This window comes from Perna viridis, chromosome 13 (genome assembly GCF_037379345.1).
Source record: "Perna viridis isolate PV_CMFRI_1.1 ecotype Kerala chromosome 13, ASM3737934v1, whole genome shotgun sequence".
Taxonomy (NCBI): Eukaryota; Metazoa; Mollusca; class Bivalvia; order Mytilida; family Mytilidae; genus Perna; species Perna viridis.
In genome coordinates, this window is record NC_142457.1 from 35,421,626 (window position 1) to 35,437,955 (window position 16,330).

At 34.8% G+C, this 16,330-nt stretch overlaps 1 long non-coding RNA gene across 9 annotated transcripts in view; it reads right to left on the reverse strand.

The window, feature by feature from the left end:
* LOC148600621 (uncharacterized) overlaps nt 1–16,330 on the reverse strand; it is a 37,389-nt gene that overhangs the window by 11,630 nt on the left and 9,429 nt on the right. For 4 of the 9 annotated variants that reach the window (XR_015917855.1, XR_015917857.1, XR_015917852.1 and 1 more), the window contains 8 exons: nt 9,941–15,206; nt 8,510–8,849; nt 7,434–7,604; nt 5,988–6,123; nt 4,761–4,895; nt 3,480–3,650; nt 2,034–2,169; nt 589–928 (listed from right to left, as the gene is read on the reverse strand). This is a non-coding gene — a long non-coding RNA (uncharacterized LOC148600621). Of the gene's footprint in view, nt 1–588; nt 929–2,033; nt 2,170–3,479; nt 3,651–4,555; nt 4,668–4,760; nt 4,896–5,987; nt 6,124–7,433; nt 7,605–8,509; nt 8,850–9,936; nt 15,207–16,330 lie in introns of those variants that run through there. The other 5 variants (XR_015917853.1, XR_015917856.1, XR_015917854.1 and 2 more) reach the window with 5 other exon arrangements.

Consider the following 16,330-nt stretch of genomic DNA (forward strand, 5'->3'; position numbering starts at 1 on the left):
TAAGTTGAAAAGTATTTGTGTAAATAATTATTTTCTACAGGTGCCGATATGACCAATAATCTAAAGGCTCAGGGTTGCATACTCATACATAAAGGTCTTTAGATAAGAAAATTTTTGAATAATTACACAGGTATTTTAGGAAATTTTCATCACAGCAAGTTTTTTTCTTCACATTTTAAAGAAAACAAAATTGATTTATCACATTTGGGTCTCAAAGAACGAAAATTATAATATAATGGTGCAAAAATGGTCAATTTAATTTTTTTTTTTTTCTAAAGGCATTTTATTTTTTTTACTAGTATCTACTTAAAAAGTACAAAAACAATCCCAAATCAAATATTTGTTATCAATAATACGGAATTAAACCACCATATTGGCTTTCTTTTGATGATTCTTTGAAAACCCCCATCACTCAGGGGGCGGTCTAGTATCCTATTAGGGTCAAATTATCTGATCTAATGAGTAAAAGACTGCACCCTGAGCCTTATTAGAACTAAGTAAACATTGTCAGCATCTAGAAATTCTCACCTAAACTATCAAAAGAACCAAAAAGTACAAATAGTAGCCCTTTTGAGACTAAAATCATACCAAATTTTGTTGCGGAACCATACAAGAAGAAGATTCAAATATGTTTACTGATGGTAATACTCCACACAACAAAGGCAAAACTGGTCTAGCAGGAAGCCACAAGGTCAGTAATGCTGGACGGTTCAAGAAAGGTCATACTCCATGGTCGAAAGGTCTCGTTTTTGAGAATGCAGTTTAATCAGATGAAGAAGAGTCAAAAGCTTACATCCGAATGAATCTGCAAGATCACCAACAAGACGACATCGAAGCTGATTCCGTATCCAGGACTGACAGCTCACAAGTGGTAAAAGAAGATGGAAGTGGTGTGATTAAATCCAGTATGATCCTGCGGCCACGGTTCCTGAAAGCAGACAAAGAAAAGGTGACATCAAACAATTCTCATATTATTGAGAGTGAAAAGATGTTTGACATGTTCAACTTGGCGTACCAACAGCACAGGGAAACACCAAAAACTTGCAAGAGGCCATGGATGGAGCCACATAGTGACAGAAAATGGGGTGCCTGTATCATGTACAGAGTTCGGTGTGCAAACTGTTGGTTTGCGACTCCAACACTAGCAAAGTTGTACTCAGAAGTTGAAAACAACAAGCCAGGGCCAAATCCAGCCGGTACTAACTAGCCGCTAGTTTCAGCAGGACTAGATAGTCCAATAGGAAGCACCAAGACCCAGGAGATTTTAGCGTGTGTAAGTGTTCCACCTCCATGCAAGAGTGGTATGCAGAGAAACACCGACCGAATTTCTAAAGTTATGGTAAAGCAGAACAAGGACGACATGAAAGATAAGGTTGAACAAGTGAAGGCATACAATTAAAAGAAGGGACAACCAGAAAATGTGATAGATGTGACCTTAGATGGCAGGTACCCAACTGCAACAAGGCCAGCAGGAAGAAACCAGGGTTAAATGCATCACAGGCACAGATGCTTGCGATTGAACAAAATACTCCATGGAAGTTTGTAGTCACAGTATCTTCACTAAACCAGCTATGTTGGAAGGGAGCTTGGCTCAGAGGAAAGGGATTTGATGCAGAGTGCCCAGGCCATGAAGGCTGTATTGCTACCCTTCATAGAACTATACCAATATCAGAATATGCCATGGGAAAAGAAATTGGAAATCAGCTTGCACTGCAAGGTATGCTTATCCGTTATGCCACAACAGATGGAGATGCACGTTCCGCTAAAGGAGTAGAAGATGCCATACATGTACTGTATCCTATGTGGGAAGTGCAGAGACTGGCTGACCCAGTACATCTAAGCCAACATCAATTCCGAGCGGGAATGCGAGCTGAGTTTAGTGAGACCATGTTTCATGGACAAACTAAAGAAGAGAACAAAGACTTGAAGAAAATGTTTAGCCTGGACTTGAAGTGTCGCAGTTCCATGATATTGAACCAGTTAATGAATGAATATAACAAGGACACAGAAAAAGTATGTAAAAAATTACCTACCATCCTTTCAACTACAGTCCAGTGTTATGGTGGAGACTGTTCATCTTGCCTTAAGGAGTCTGTGGTATGCAAAGGTACAGTCAGTGATAACTGGTGGACCAGATCCTTTTACCTAAGCACTTACAACATCACTGTGCTGAAAATAGATGAAATTGATGAAATTATACTGCTAAAACTACTGAAAATGATACTTAGTGAGGAAGCAGTCAATGGCATTAGAATGTTCCACACAACAAATAAAAATGAAGGAGTTCATCGTGCATTGAGTGTGAGTTTACCAAAAAATGTAACTCATGGAAAAAACATGGAAGGCAGACTTCATTCTGCAATACACAGGACCAACAACAGACCTGGTACATCAGCCAAGATGAAAAGCAAAGAGTTGAACAATAAAGTGTCCGAGGACTGTGAGACCTTCTTTGATAAAATGGACAGAGAGTATATTTACAAAAGGACTTATGAGCAGAAACCTGAAGTAAAGATAAGAAGGTTACAACAGGCAGCTGTCAGACTGGAGGAACACAAGATTCATAAAGAGCTCCACAAAAAGAGACCAGACTATGTAAAAGGGCAACTAGATCCTGTACCAGATGAGCTGATGCATGATGCATACTGCAAGAAGAAGATGCCTAAGTAAAAGACAGACAGCTTAAAAAAATCAAAGGTCCTTTTAAGGACCACCCAAATCTTTCAAAAAGATTTCTTATATTGATACGAATAAAATGAAATTTAATGAATAAATGAACACTTTCCCCTGCCCATTTTCTTTTAAATCCATTGAAATACCTAAATTATTATCTGGCATCTTAAGGTGCACTAAACAGGACGGAAAAGGGGCAATGTGACCTATACATTCCCCTTTCGACACACATGTTTGCCTACTGTTGTTGAAACCATGTGGTTCCAACACCAGATGGGCTGCATTTATGCATTTGGTATTGTGGCACAGGTGTGATACATCAACAGCTGCTAACTGTGCAGCCCTATGCTGTATCATGTATGCAAGCCTGTGCACATATAATAATTTCCACCCAATGGCACCAGGAAATCTACAATTTATGACCCCATATTTGCCATTTGGTGTACATGACCCTGTCCAAATAAAACACTCTCCATTTAGGCCAAGGGCACATTTTTCCTCTAGCTTTTGATGGTACTTCTGAAAAAAGGCATCCATTTTGTAAAGTTACTTTTTCAAGCAAGATTGAGTAGGAATATTTCTCAAAAAGAGGATTTGGTACTCCTCAAAACCACCAAAAAAAATCCAAATTTGAGATATCCAACCCCTATCTTTTGAAAAATGGCTAAATTATGCAAAATTTCCTCAAAATATAGTAAATTTGATATATTTCAATAGTACTGTACCTCTACTACACATATGAAACATAAAAATACTCACCAATATGAAAATGTAGCCATATCAGCTGTTTTTGTATGCAAACATACCTCTCTATTAGATGCGCTAAAGTTAAAATATTGTAATAAAAAGCCATCTTCTGTTATTTCATCATATTTCCAATTATTCAGCAAAGTTTCGATCAAATCGGTCCATCATCATGTCCACAAACCAGCTTCAAAGACAGCTACCCAAAACTGTTTTCAGCTCTTCTTTCTTATCTGAAAAATTCAAAAAGTTAGATATGACCACTTTTATCAATATTGCAATAACTTTTTTACTTTTTGAGATATTTTCACAAACTAAAGTGTTTTTTTCTCTTGGATAATTATAGTATTTGAATTACAAATTTTCTTTTATCAAAATAGTTTTAAAGTGGTTTAATTTTTTCTTTCCAATTCCAAATATGGAAAAAAATAGAATTGAATCAAATGAAACTAAAATTAAAAATACTTCTACTTCATAAAAAAAATAGAAAAAAATATTATAAATTACTTTAATGATTCAGAAAACAGCCCCAATTTACAGATTCTTGATAAGTTGAAAAGTATTTGTGTAAATAATTATTTTCTACAGGTGCCGATATGACCAATAATCTAAAGGCTCAGGGTTGCATACTCATACATAAAGGTCTTTAGATAAGAAAATTTTTGAATAATTACACAGGTATTTTAGGAAATTTTCATCACAGCAAGTTTTTTTCTTCACATTTTAAAGAAAACAAAATTGATTTATCACATTTGGGTCTCAAAGAACGAAAATTATAATATAATGGTGCAAAAATGGTCAATTTAATTTTTTTTTTTTTTTCTAAAGGCATTTTATTTTTTTTACTAGTATCTACTTAAAAAGTACAAAAACAATCCCAAATCAAATATTTGTTATCAATAATACGGAATTAAACCACCATATTGGCTTTCTTTTGATGATTCTTTGAAAACCCCCATCACTCAGGGGGCGGTCTAGTATCCTATTAGGATCAAATTATCTGATCTAATGAGTAAAAGACTGCACCCTGAGCCTTATTAGAACTAAGTAAACATTGTCAGCATCTAGAAATTCTCACCTAAACTATCAAAAGAATCAAAAAGTACAAATAGTAGCCCTTTTGAGACTAAAATCATACCAAATTTTGTTGCGGAACCATACAAGAAGAAGATTCAAATATGTTTACTGATGGTAATACTCCACACAACAAAGGCAAAACTGGTTTAGCAGGAAGCCACAAGGTCAGTAATGCTGGACGGTTCAAGAAAGGTCATACTTCATGGTCGAAAGGTCTCGTTTTTGAGAATGCAGTTTAATCAGATGAAGAAGAGTCAAAAGCTTACATCCGAATGAATCTGCAAGATCACCAACAAGACGACATCGAAGCTGATTCCGTATCCAGGACTGACAGCTCACAAGTGGTAAAAGAAGATGGAAGTGGTGTGATTAAATCCAGTATGATCCTGCGGCCACAGTTCCTGAAAGCAGACAAAGAAAAGGTGACATCAAACAATTCTCATATTATTGAGAGTGAAAAGATGTTTGACATGTTCAACTTGGCGTACCAACAGCACAGGGAAACACCAAAAACTTGCAAGAGGCCATGGATGGAGCCACATAGTGACAGAAAATGGGGTGCCTGTATCATGTACAGAGTTCGGTGTGCAAACTGTTGGTTTGCGACTCCTACACTAGCAAAGTTGTACTCAGAAGTTGAAAACAACAAGCCAGGGCCAAATCCAGCCGGTACTAACATTGTGCTAGTTTCAGCAGGACTAGATAGTCCAATAGGAAGCACCAAGACCCAGGAGATTTTAGCACGTGTAAGTGTTCCACCTCCATGCAAGAGTGGTATGCAGAGAAACACCGACCGAATTCCTAAAGTTATGGTAAAGCAGAACAAGGACGACATGAAAGATAAGGTCATATAACAAAAAGAATGGACAACCAGAAAATGTGATAGATGTGACCTTAGATGGCAGGTACCCAACTGCAACAAGGTCCAGCAGGAAGAAACCAGGGTTAAATGCATCACAGGCACAGATGCTTGCGATTGAACAAAATACTCCATGGAAGTTTGTAGTCACAGTATCTTCACTAAACCAGCTATGTTGGAAGGGAGCTTGGCTCAGAGGAAAGGGATTTGATGCAGAGTGCCCAGGCCATGAAGGCTGTACTGCTACCCTTCATAGAACTATACCAATATCAGAATATGCCATGGGAAAAGAAATTGGAAATCAGCTTGCACTGCAAGGTATGCTTATCTGTTATGCCACAACAGATGGAGATGCACGTTCCGCTAAAGGAGTAGAAGATGCCATACATGTACTGTATCCTATGTGGGAAGTGCAGAGACTGGCTGACCCAGTACATCTAAGCCAACATCAATTCCGAGCGGGAATGCGAGCTGAGTTTAGTGAGACCATGTTTCATGGACAAACTAAAGAAGAGAACAAGGACTTGAAGAAAATGTTTAGCCTGGACTTGAAGTGTTGCAGTTCCATGATATTGAACCAGTTAATGAATGAATATAACTAGGACACAGAAAAAGTATGTAAAAAATTACCTACCATCCTTTCAACTACAGTCCAGTGTTATGGTGGAGACTGTTCATCTTGCCTTAAGGAGTCTGTGGTATGCAAAGCTACAGTCAGTGATAACTGGTGGACCAGATCCTTTTACCTAAGCACTTACAACATCACTGTGCTGAAAATAGATGAAATTGATGAAATTATATTGCTAAAACTACTGAAAATGATACTTAGTGAGGAAGCAGTCGATAGCATGAGAATGTTCCACACAACAAATAAAAATGAAGGAGTTCATCGTGCATTGAGTGTGAGTTTACCAAAAAATGTAACTCATGGAAAAAACATGGAAGGCAGACTTCATTCTGCAATACGCAGGACCAACAACAGACCTGGTACATCAGCCAAGATGAAAAGCAAAGAGTTGAACATTAAAGTGTCCGAAGACTGTGAGACCTTCTTTGATAAAATGGACAGAGAGTATACTTACAAAAGGACTTATGAGCAGAAACCTGAAGTAAAGATAAGAAGGTTACAACAGGCAGCTGTCAGACTGGAGGAACACAAGATTCATAAAGAGCTCCACAAAAAGAGACCAGACTATGTAAAAGGGCAACTAGATCCTGTACCAGATGAGCTGATGCATGATGCATACTGCAAGAAGAAGATGCCTAAGTAAAAGACAGACAGCTTAAAAAAATCAAAGGTCCTTTTAAGGACCACCCAAATCTTTCAAAAAGATTTCTTATATTGATACCAATAAAATGAAATTTAATGAATAAATGAACACTTTCCCCTGCCCATTTTCTTTTAAATCCATTGAAATACCTAAATTATTATCTGGCATCTTAAGGTGCACTAAACAGGGCGGAAAAGGGGCAATGTGACCTATACATTCCCCTTTCGACACACATGTTTGCCTACTGTTGTTGAAACCATGTGGTTCCAACACCAGATGGGCTGCATTTATGCATTTGGTATTGTGGCACAGGTGTGATACATCAACAGCTGCTAACTGTGCAGCCCTATGCTGTATCATGTATGCAAGCCTGTGCACATATAATAATTTCCACCCAATGGCACCAGGAAATCTACAATTTATGACCCCATATTTGCCATTTGGTGTACATGACCCTGTCCAAATAAAACACTCTCCATTTAGCCCAAGGGCACATTTTTCCTCTAGCTTTTGATGGTACTTCTGAAAAAAGGCATCCATTTTGTAAAGTTACTTTTTCAAGCAAGATTGAGTAGGAATATTTCTCAAAAAGAGGATTTGGTACTCCTCAAAACCACCAAAAAAAATCCAAATTTGAGATATCCAACCCCTATCTTTTGAAAAATGGCTAAATTATGCAAAATTTCCTCAAAATATAGTAAATTTGATATATTTCAATAGTACTGTACCTCTACTACACATATGAAACATAAAAATACTCACCAATATGAAAATGTAGCCATATCAGCTGTTTTTGTATGCAAACATACCTCTCTATTAGATGCGCTAAAGTTAAAATATTGTAATAAAAAGCCATCTTCTGTTATTTCATCATATTTCCAATTATTCAGCAAAGTTTCGATCAAATCGGTCCATCATCATGTCCACAAACCAGCTTCAAAGACAGCTACCCAAAACTGTTTTCAGCTCTTCTTTCTTATCTGAAAAATTCAAAAAGTTAGATATGACCACTTTTATCAATATTGCAATAACTTTTTTACTTTTTGAGATATTTTCACAAACTAAAGTGTTTTTTTCTCTTGGATAATTATAGTATTTGAATTACAAATTTTCTTTTATCAAAATAGTTTTAAAGTGGTTTAATTTTTTTTTTCCAATTCCAAATATGGAAAAAAATAGAATTGAATCAAATGAAACTAAAATTAAAAATACTTCTACTTCATAAAAAAAAATAGAAAAAAATATTATAAATTACTTTAATGATTCAGAAAACAGCCCCAATTTACAGATTCTTGATAAGTTGAAAAGTATTTGTGTAAATAATTATTTTCTACAGGTGCCGATATGACCAATAATCTAAAGGCTCAGGGTTGCATACTCATACATAAAGGTCTTTAGATAAGAAAATTTTTGAATAATTACACAGGTATTTTAGGAAATTTTCATCACAGCAAGTTTTTTTCTTCACATTTTAAAGAAAACAAAATTGATTTATCACATTTGGGTCTCAAAGAACGAAAATTATAATATAATGGTGCAAAAATGGTCAATTTAATTTTTTTTTTTTTTCTAAAGGCATTTTATTTTTTTTACTAGTATCTACTTAAAAAGTACAAAAACAATCCCAAATCAAATATTTGTTATCAATAATACGGAACTGAACCACCATATTGGCTTTCTTTTGATGATTCTTTGAAAACCCCCATCACTCAGGGGGCGGTCTAGTATCCTATTAGGATCAAATTATCTGATCTAATGAGTAAAAGACTGCACCCTGAGCCTTATTAGAACTAAGTAAACATTGTCAGCATCTAGAAATTCTCACCTAAACTATCAAAAGAACCAAAAAGTACAAATAGTAGCCCTTTTGAGACTAAAATCATACCAAATTTTGTTGCGGAACCATACAAGAAGAAGATTCAAATATGTTTACTGATGGTAATACTCCACACAACAAAGGCAAAACTGGTTTAGCAGGAAGCCACAAGGTCAGTAATGCTGGACGGTTCAAGAAAGGTCATACTCCATGGTCGAAAGGTCTCGTTTTTGAGAATGCAGTTTAATCAGATGAAGAAGAGTCAAAAGCTTACATCCGAATGAATCTGCAAGATCACCAACAAGACGACATCGAAGCTGATTCCGTATCCAGGACTGACAGCTCACAAGTGGTAAAAGAAGATGGAAGTGGTGTGATTAAATCCAGTATGATCCTGCGGCCACAGTTCCTGAAAGCAGACAAAGAAAATGTGACATCAAACAATTCTCATATTATTGAGAGTGAAAAGATGTTTGACATGTTCAACTTGGCGTACCAACAGCACAGGGAAACACCAAAAACTTGCAAGAGGCCATGGATGGAGCCACATAGTGACAGAAAATGGGGTGCCTGTATCATGTACAGAGTTCGGTGTGCAAACTGTTGGTTTGCGACTCCTACACTAGCAAAGTTGTACTCAGAAGTTGAAAACAAGAAGCCAGGGCCAAATCCAGCCGGTACCAACATTGTGCTAGTTTCAGCAGGACTAGATAGTCCAATAGGAAGCACCAAGACCCAGGAGATTTTAGCACGTGTAAGTGTTCCACCTCCATGCAAGAGTGGTATGCAGAGAAACACCGACCGAATTCCTAAAGTTATGGTAAAGCAGAACAAGGACGACATGAAAGATAAGGTCATACAACAAAAAGAATGGACAACCAGAAAATGTGATAGATGTGACCTTAGATGGCAGGTACCCAACTGCAACAAGGCCAGCAGGAAGAAACCAGGGTTAAATGCATCACAGGCACAGATGCTTGCGATTGAACAAAATACTCCATGGAAGTTTGTAGTCACAGTATCTTCACTAAACCAGCTATGTTGGAAGGGAGCTTGGCTCAGAGGAAAGGGATTTGATGCAGAGTGCCCAGGCCATGAAGGCTGTATTGCTACCCTTCATAGAACTATACCAATATCAGAATATGCCATGGGAAAAGAAATTGGAAATCAGCTTGCACTGCAAGGTATGCTTATCTGTTATGCCACAACAGATGGAGATGCGCGTTCCGCTAAAGGAGTAGAAGATGCCATACATGTACTGTATCCTATGTGGGAAGTGCAGAGACTGGCTGACCCAGTACATCTAAGCCAACATCAATTCCGAGCGGGAATGCGAGCTGAGTTTAGTGAGACAATGTTTCATGGACAAACTAAAGAAGAGAACAAGGACTTGAAGAAAATGTTTAGCCTGGACTTGAAGTGTCGCAGTTCCATGATATTGAACCAGTTAATGAATGAATATAACTAGGACACAGAAAAAGTATGTAAAAAATTACCTACCATCCTTTCAACTACAGTCCAGTGTTATGGTGGAGACTGTTCATCTTGCCTTAAGGAGTCTGTGGTATGCAAAGGTAGTGAGATTATTGGTGAAATGATATATCTTCCTCAATAAAACTGAATTCAAGATCCCGTCGCTGGGTTCATACGGATACATGTATGTCAATTGTCATATCACAACTACACAAGTCCACATCGGCACCAACGTGATCGGCACACTTTATGATAGTAAACAGACTGCAGGATATTTCCTTCGAAAAAGACTTATCACAATTATAATAACATCTTAAACTGCAAACACATGGTTTGGGATTTACCCCTTTCTCTTCTGTACATACCACGTGCGCATGGAGATAAGATCCAACAACACGATTAATTTAAAATAAACAACTTAAATTAAGTCTAGCTAATCCGTACATTCCTTATATATGACGTCAATGAATGTTATATCTCAGTCCAGTTTATCCCACTAACTTTCTGAGGTCATGGGGTACATAGTCCAGCTTACGGGCTTGTTGTGCATGAACAAAAAATAGGTGCCGTAAGCTGGCATCGTCTATAGGTTTTAGCAGTAAGCTGGCCTCGAGGAAGCCAGTTTACTGGCCAAAAATAGTTATGTCTTTCAAAAATTGCAAATTTAATACAGTCAAATACTTAACCGTTAAGTAACACAAAATAATGTTAAACTAGTTAATTTAGGCAATATATAGCGTAAAATAACAATAAAATACCGATTACATTTTATGTTTGTACAAAATTAAAAGACAAATTACACAAAAAAATATCAGATTTTCTTGATTTCAACAATTGTAAGTAACTTTCTGGACACTGGAAAACTCAGGAGCAATAACTCTTCTCTTAAAATCAGTCTAATTTTTGAAAATGTGCAATGGCTTGATTTAAAATGTTTCACAGTAATTTTTGAACTGGAAGAAAACTTAATTGATACATCAAAATAGACATATAATTAAGTTATTGTCATATGGACTTTAAAACTTAAATTTCTTTTGCACTAAAATTACTTACAAAAAAACAAGTGGTAAATGTTGTTATAATATTGTAATGAAGTCTACAAAAACAAAACAAAACTTAAAAAAAATGAAACAACAACATACATGTAAGTCCCCAAAGTGATAAAATCTTGATTAAAAGTTTTGTTAGTTCCTATCGACAGACTCCTACTAATGATGACTGATGGACAGCATTGACATGGTTTGGAAGCAAAATGGATTGTCTCCCTTAGAACTACAATGTACATTACAATGTAATTAAAATTACTTACATGTAGAATTTAAATTAATGGTTTGTATCTGTTTTTTGAACTTAATATATAAGTGTAAGTTTTTGTAAGAATCAGGCAAAATGGATGTCAAAACCCCACCAATCTGACAATATAATTTCACCCTTGGATACAATCACTATATGAAAATACCATAATTTGATCTCTGCATCACTGGATTTGTTCAAAAAATTTTTCAAGAGAATGTTATAGAAATGAAATTTTTGACAGAATTCGCTGCCCTTGTAATCTTCTTTTTATGTGCATTTCAATGTGATTATAAGTAAAGTTACCAAAATGATACGAAAAAATCTTAACTTTTAACTTTAAATCTGAGAGCAAATCCATGTAGTCAAATTACACTTGCAAAACGGTTGGGTTTTGTCATACCATGGTTCAACAACTGCCTAACTCTTACAGAGACTGACACTTAATACATACATTTACATTACATAATTCTGAGAGAGATATAACTAGAAATACTTTAAGCAATCTCAATAAGAAAATGCCACTTCTTTACATGTACTTGAAAAAAACTGTAAGCAATCCACACTTGGTAATATCCCCCTGCACTTTCCTCTTTACCACTCATCCACACAAATTTCGCAAATTTCTGACAGTTTAGTGTAATTTTTATGAACCCAGTCAATGAAATATGGCAAAATCAGGGGTTTTCACAGCCTTGTCTTAGGATCTATAAAATCACAGATATGTGTTTTATTAGTCTGAATCTTTTGTATTTGCTGGTACATAATATAAATAATGTGAAAAAAACAAATATATTCATTCCATTGATATTCATGCATCTAATGTAAGTCACTACATGTATATACCTTGTGATGTCTGAAAAACACCTAATTTTAGAGTTCCGCATACAATATAAGGTTTCAAAAACGAATTTTTTTTGTAGAAAAACTGGAAAAATACAGCTGACTGTCTGCTTACGTACCTGATAAGCTTAGAACCTTACATCATTTTGCATTTGTTTCAGATCTTTCATCATTCAAAACCCAAATAAAGGCTAACTTTTAATATCGGACACAATCGCACTTGAACAAGCTCTGTACAGGTCTGGTTTAAATTGATCTGAAGTGACAGTTTTAGCTTTGAAACCACTTCTTATTGTTTTCAATGTACATTTGATATGTGTAGACCACTTTACGTTTGAAGTTCATCAATTTAAGTCATTGTCAGCATCATAAAATGAGTTTTCATATGTGTATCCCTATACATGGTTAAAAAGTGCATTGACCATGGCCACATGTATAAAAACCCTATTTTTGGCCTTAAAGCAGCTGGAACTTGAGTAAACTGAACTTCATTGCATCAAATACACATAATATGATGCAACCAATGTAAAAAATCACAAAAATATTGCATTAAAAAAAAATGTACATTTTAGAGGGGCCTTATTCCCTTCGATTATTGGACATGCAATGTACCACTGATAATAAATTTGCTATAACTTATATATTTTTTCAACTAATCATGATGAGCACATTTATTGATCTAATAGGTACGAGAACACAACGAATATAGTTCCAACTTTGGTAGTAAGTACCTTCCACATTTTTTCATATTTTTACTGGAAACTTATTTGCTAAAGTTTTGCCTCTAATTGGTAGAAAATTGGTTAAAATTACATGGGATTTTTTTTCATTAATCAATTCTGACTAAAAGTTGTGATTTGGTTCAGTGGAAGAAGGTTAAAATTTAGGACTTTTAACTCAGTTCATTTGTCATGTTTACCCCATCTCCGAATTATATGTACTAATTTCAGAAAATGATGGTAAAATTTTCTAATCTGCTCAAATGTGTATATTGAAATGCACTTGAAAATTAATTCCAGTCTCGTGCCTGCACCCTAATCCTGAGGAGAGAACCTAATACGGCAGGGGACTGAAACGTTCCGGATACCATTCTTCCTTTAAATTACACCTGTTTACCATAACATATATTACATCTGTCTATGTATAAATGCTTAACTACATTTAAACAATATATCCACCAAATTTCAACTTTTAATTTTTAAGTTTTACAAAATTAGACCGGGGTAACTTGGTGTGCGAAACAGTGCGCCTTAATGTAATTGTATAGTGCACCCTTTACTCTAAACCTTAAAACATATTTACAAGCAGTGTCAAAGCATTCAATACAATCTTCATATTCTATATTATATCCCACCAATATACCACCAGATTTAACTTTCGCCACTTTTTGTCTATTTTTCATGTTAACAATACATCCTAACGGGAGGTGTCAATCAAATATATATATAAAAATATAGCCAATCAAAACCCTCATCATGTGGTCAAAAGTAAACACAATTATGGCCATGTGCACGTGGCTACACATTTTCTTTAGTTTCATCATTTCAGATGCGACGTCATAGAAGATATTCTTGTATCTTCTTGTGATATGTGCTATTCTAACCACTTTTAAGCAAAAAAATGTTACTTCTTTAGCTTATAACAAATAAAATGGACAACCGAACAAACTTTTTCTGTGCAAATAAGTATTGCAATGTAGAAAAGAAAGTGAAAACAAGCCTATTAGTACCCAGTATTAAGTTCTGGGAAAACTCCATGATTTTCTATACTTTCATCCTCATATGGTCTTTGTGGGGTTTGAAAACCAATGATTAGATAAAAAACATCAAATAAATACTTTTGTCAGTGCCCAGATTGTGAAAAAATATCTGCGTCTTTATGTGTTTTCTCCTTTTTGCCATATATATAGCATTTTTCATTATATGAATGCATGTAGTAGAACACAAGGCAGAATTATCTCCAATCTGGGGAAACAAACCAAGTATTAAATTTGCTCTAAAATCAATATCCCATGTTCAATTTTAATAAATCTTGTATTGTTTGATGCCATACAAATAAAGCTTTCAAAAGATCACAAGACATACACCATTTAAAAGTCCCCTTTTCCTTAATGATTATGGCAAGTTTTTGGAAAACCCTACATTTGAAAAAATAGGATTTTCACCATATTAACCAAAAATTTCTTATTCTTGTGTAGGTTAAGGTTCACTGAGTAAGACAATGTAGTTTGTGTCAAGAAATTTAATTGTATAGTGCAAATAAGTCCTTAACAAACAAATTTTCTTAAGTTTCATCATTTCAAATGCAACGTCTTAGAAGATATTCTTGTATCTTCATGTGATATGTGCTATTCTAACCTCTTTTAAGTAAAAATGTCGCTTCTTTAGCTTAAAATAAATAAATTGGATAACCAAACAAATTTTTACAGTGAAAATAAGTATTGCAATGCAGATAAAAAAGTCAAAGTTTTCATTTCCTCTTTTGTCTACTCCGGACTTCTTATTATTTTTTTTTTTTTTACGTTTCGAGAAAAGCAGAGGATGCTTACTCTACCGGTGCACCAAGTCCATGCTCCAAGTTTTTAGTGGAGTCCGAGTTGCTCATTTGCTTTTGTTACTTTGTTAATCCGTAGCAGGAGATTTCGACTTTACTCAGAATTCCGAGCTTTAATTTTGGAATTCCGAATGTATTATTCGAAAATCTGTACTTAATTTCAGAAATAGTTTGGAAAGTGAGGATTTAGGCATTTTTTCACTCAGAAAGTGTTTGGAAAATATGGACTTGGAATTTTTTTCACTCGGAAAATGTTTGGAAAATAGGGACTTTCCAATTAAAGTATAATAGAAAAGCTGGATTTAGAATGTTTCCTCTAAAATGGTTTAAACAAGACTCCATATATCAAATTGTACAGTATAATTTGTAAAGTTTATTGCAATAGAAACATAGCATGTATAATGGTTTGAAAAAAATTCTACATTTATGCTCAAGGGTCTCAACTAATACAATTTCAAAGGTTCTCAATCAATACTACAGTACATGTATCTACATTTGTGTTTTAGATCACAGTATTAAGCTTAAAACACATGGAGTAGCATACACATTATACAAGGACATTAATCTGGTTTCAATTCTTCTGACAAAACTGTAAACAACTCATCTGAAATCAAAAATTAGACCAGATATACAATGTACCCTTGTTTAAGTCCTGATTGCCCAGTGATACATGAATGATAATGTACATGTACATAGGTAGTATTATAAAAATCATTTGAAGTTTAATATATTGACTGATTACATAAAGAAAGTTATTTTTCATCTTTTTTTTCTACATGTGTATGACAGTGACATCACAAACTTATTAAATGCTAACTTATTGTATTTTGAAGTTATAAGGATGTAATACTCTTTTAGTTTACACAACCTCAAAACCAGTTGTGTGCATCACATAATTGAGGATATTACTGCACAGACAGGCATTCCTGAATTACTACCATTTTATTTAAATTTACACACTTTACCTTAAGGGTAATTAAAGAAATATTCAGTATTGTATACCCATCACGCTCCAGAATTTACATGGGAAAATGCCAACATCTTTCTTTAGAATGCATGAAATATATACCACACATGTGTACCTTACCACTTCCATAATTAGTTAACCTGTTTTGATAATGACCAGTATTATTTAAGTAATCAAATTAATTTAGCACACTGGACAATAACAGTCTGCAGCTCACCATTGATTATCTTTTTTAGTACAATTACACTTTTTTTTATTTGATTTTTAAATATAAGGTAACCAAGTTGCGCGAGCAAAAAAGTGACAATATTCTACCATACTTAAGTGCATCAAATATTTGCAAAGAACTTTTTATGACTTTTCAAATAAAAAAAATCAATCACAACTTGTTTTTTAACAATATTAATAAAGAGATAGCCTTTAAAAGTAGTCATTTTCTAAAAAATTGGTCTATTTTTAAAAATTCATGTCTGATATGCCTCCCCCTTTTTCTTGATCACATGTCAAAAACCCTAAATCTTTAAATTTTCACAAAAGGTGATATATTTGGCTTTAAATTTGTAAATACAGTGTTTTCACAATAAAACATGACAAGTAAAGGGCACCTAAAGCAAAAAAAGTACTCAAAAATGGATTTTCCATGTTGACATAGGGAAATGCTTATATGTCCTTAACCGCAGTAATGAAAGTGAGTTTTTCCTCATTTCTAATCGAATTTTTGCTCAAATTTACACAAAACTTGATTTCAAGTGCTGATTACC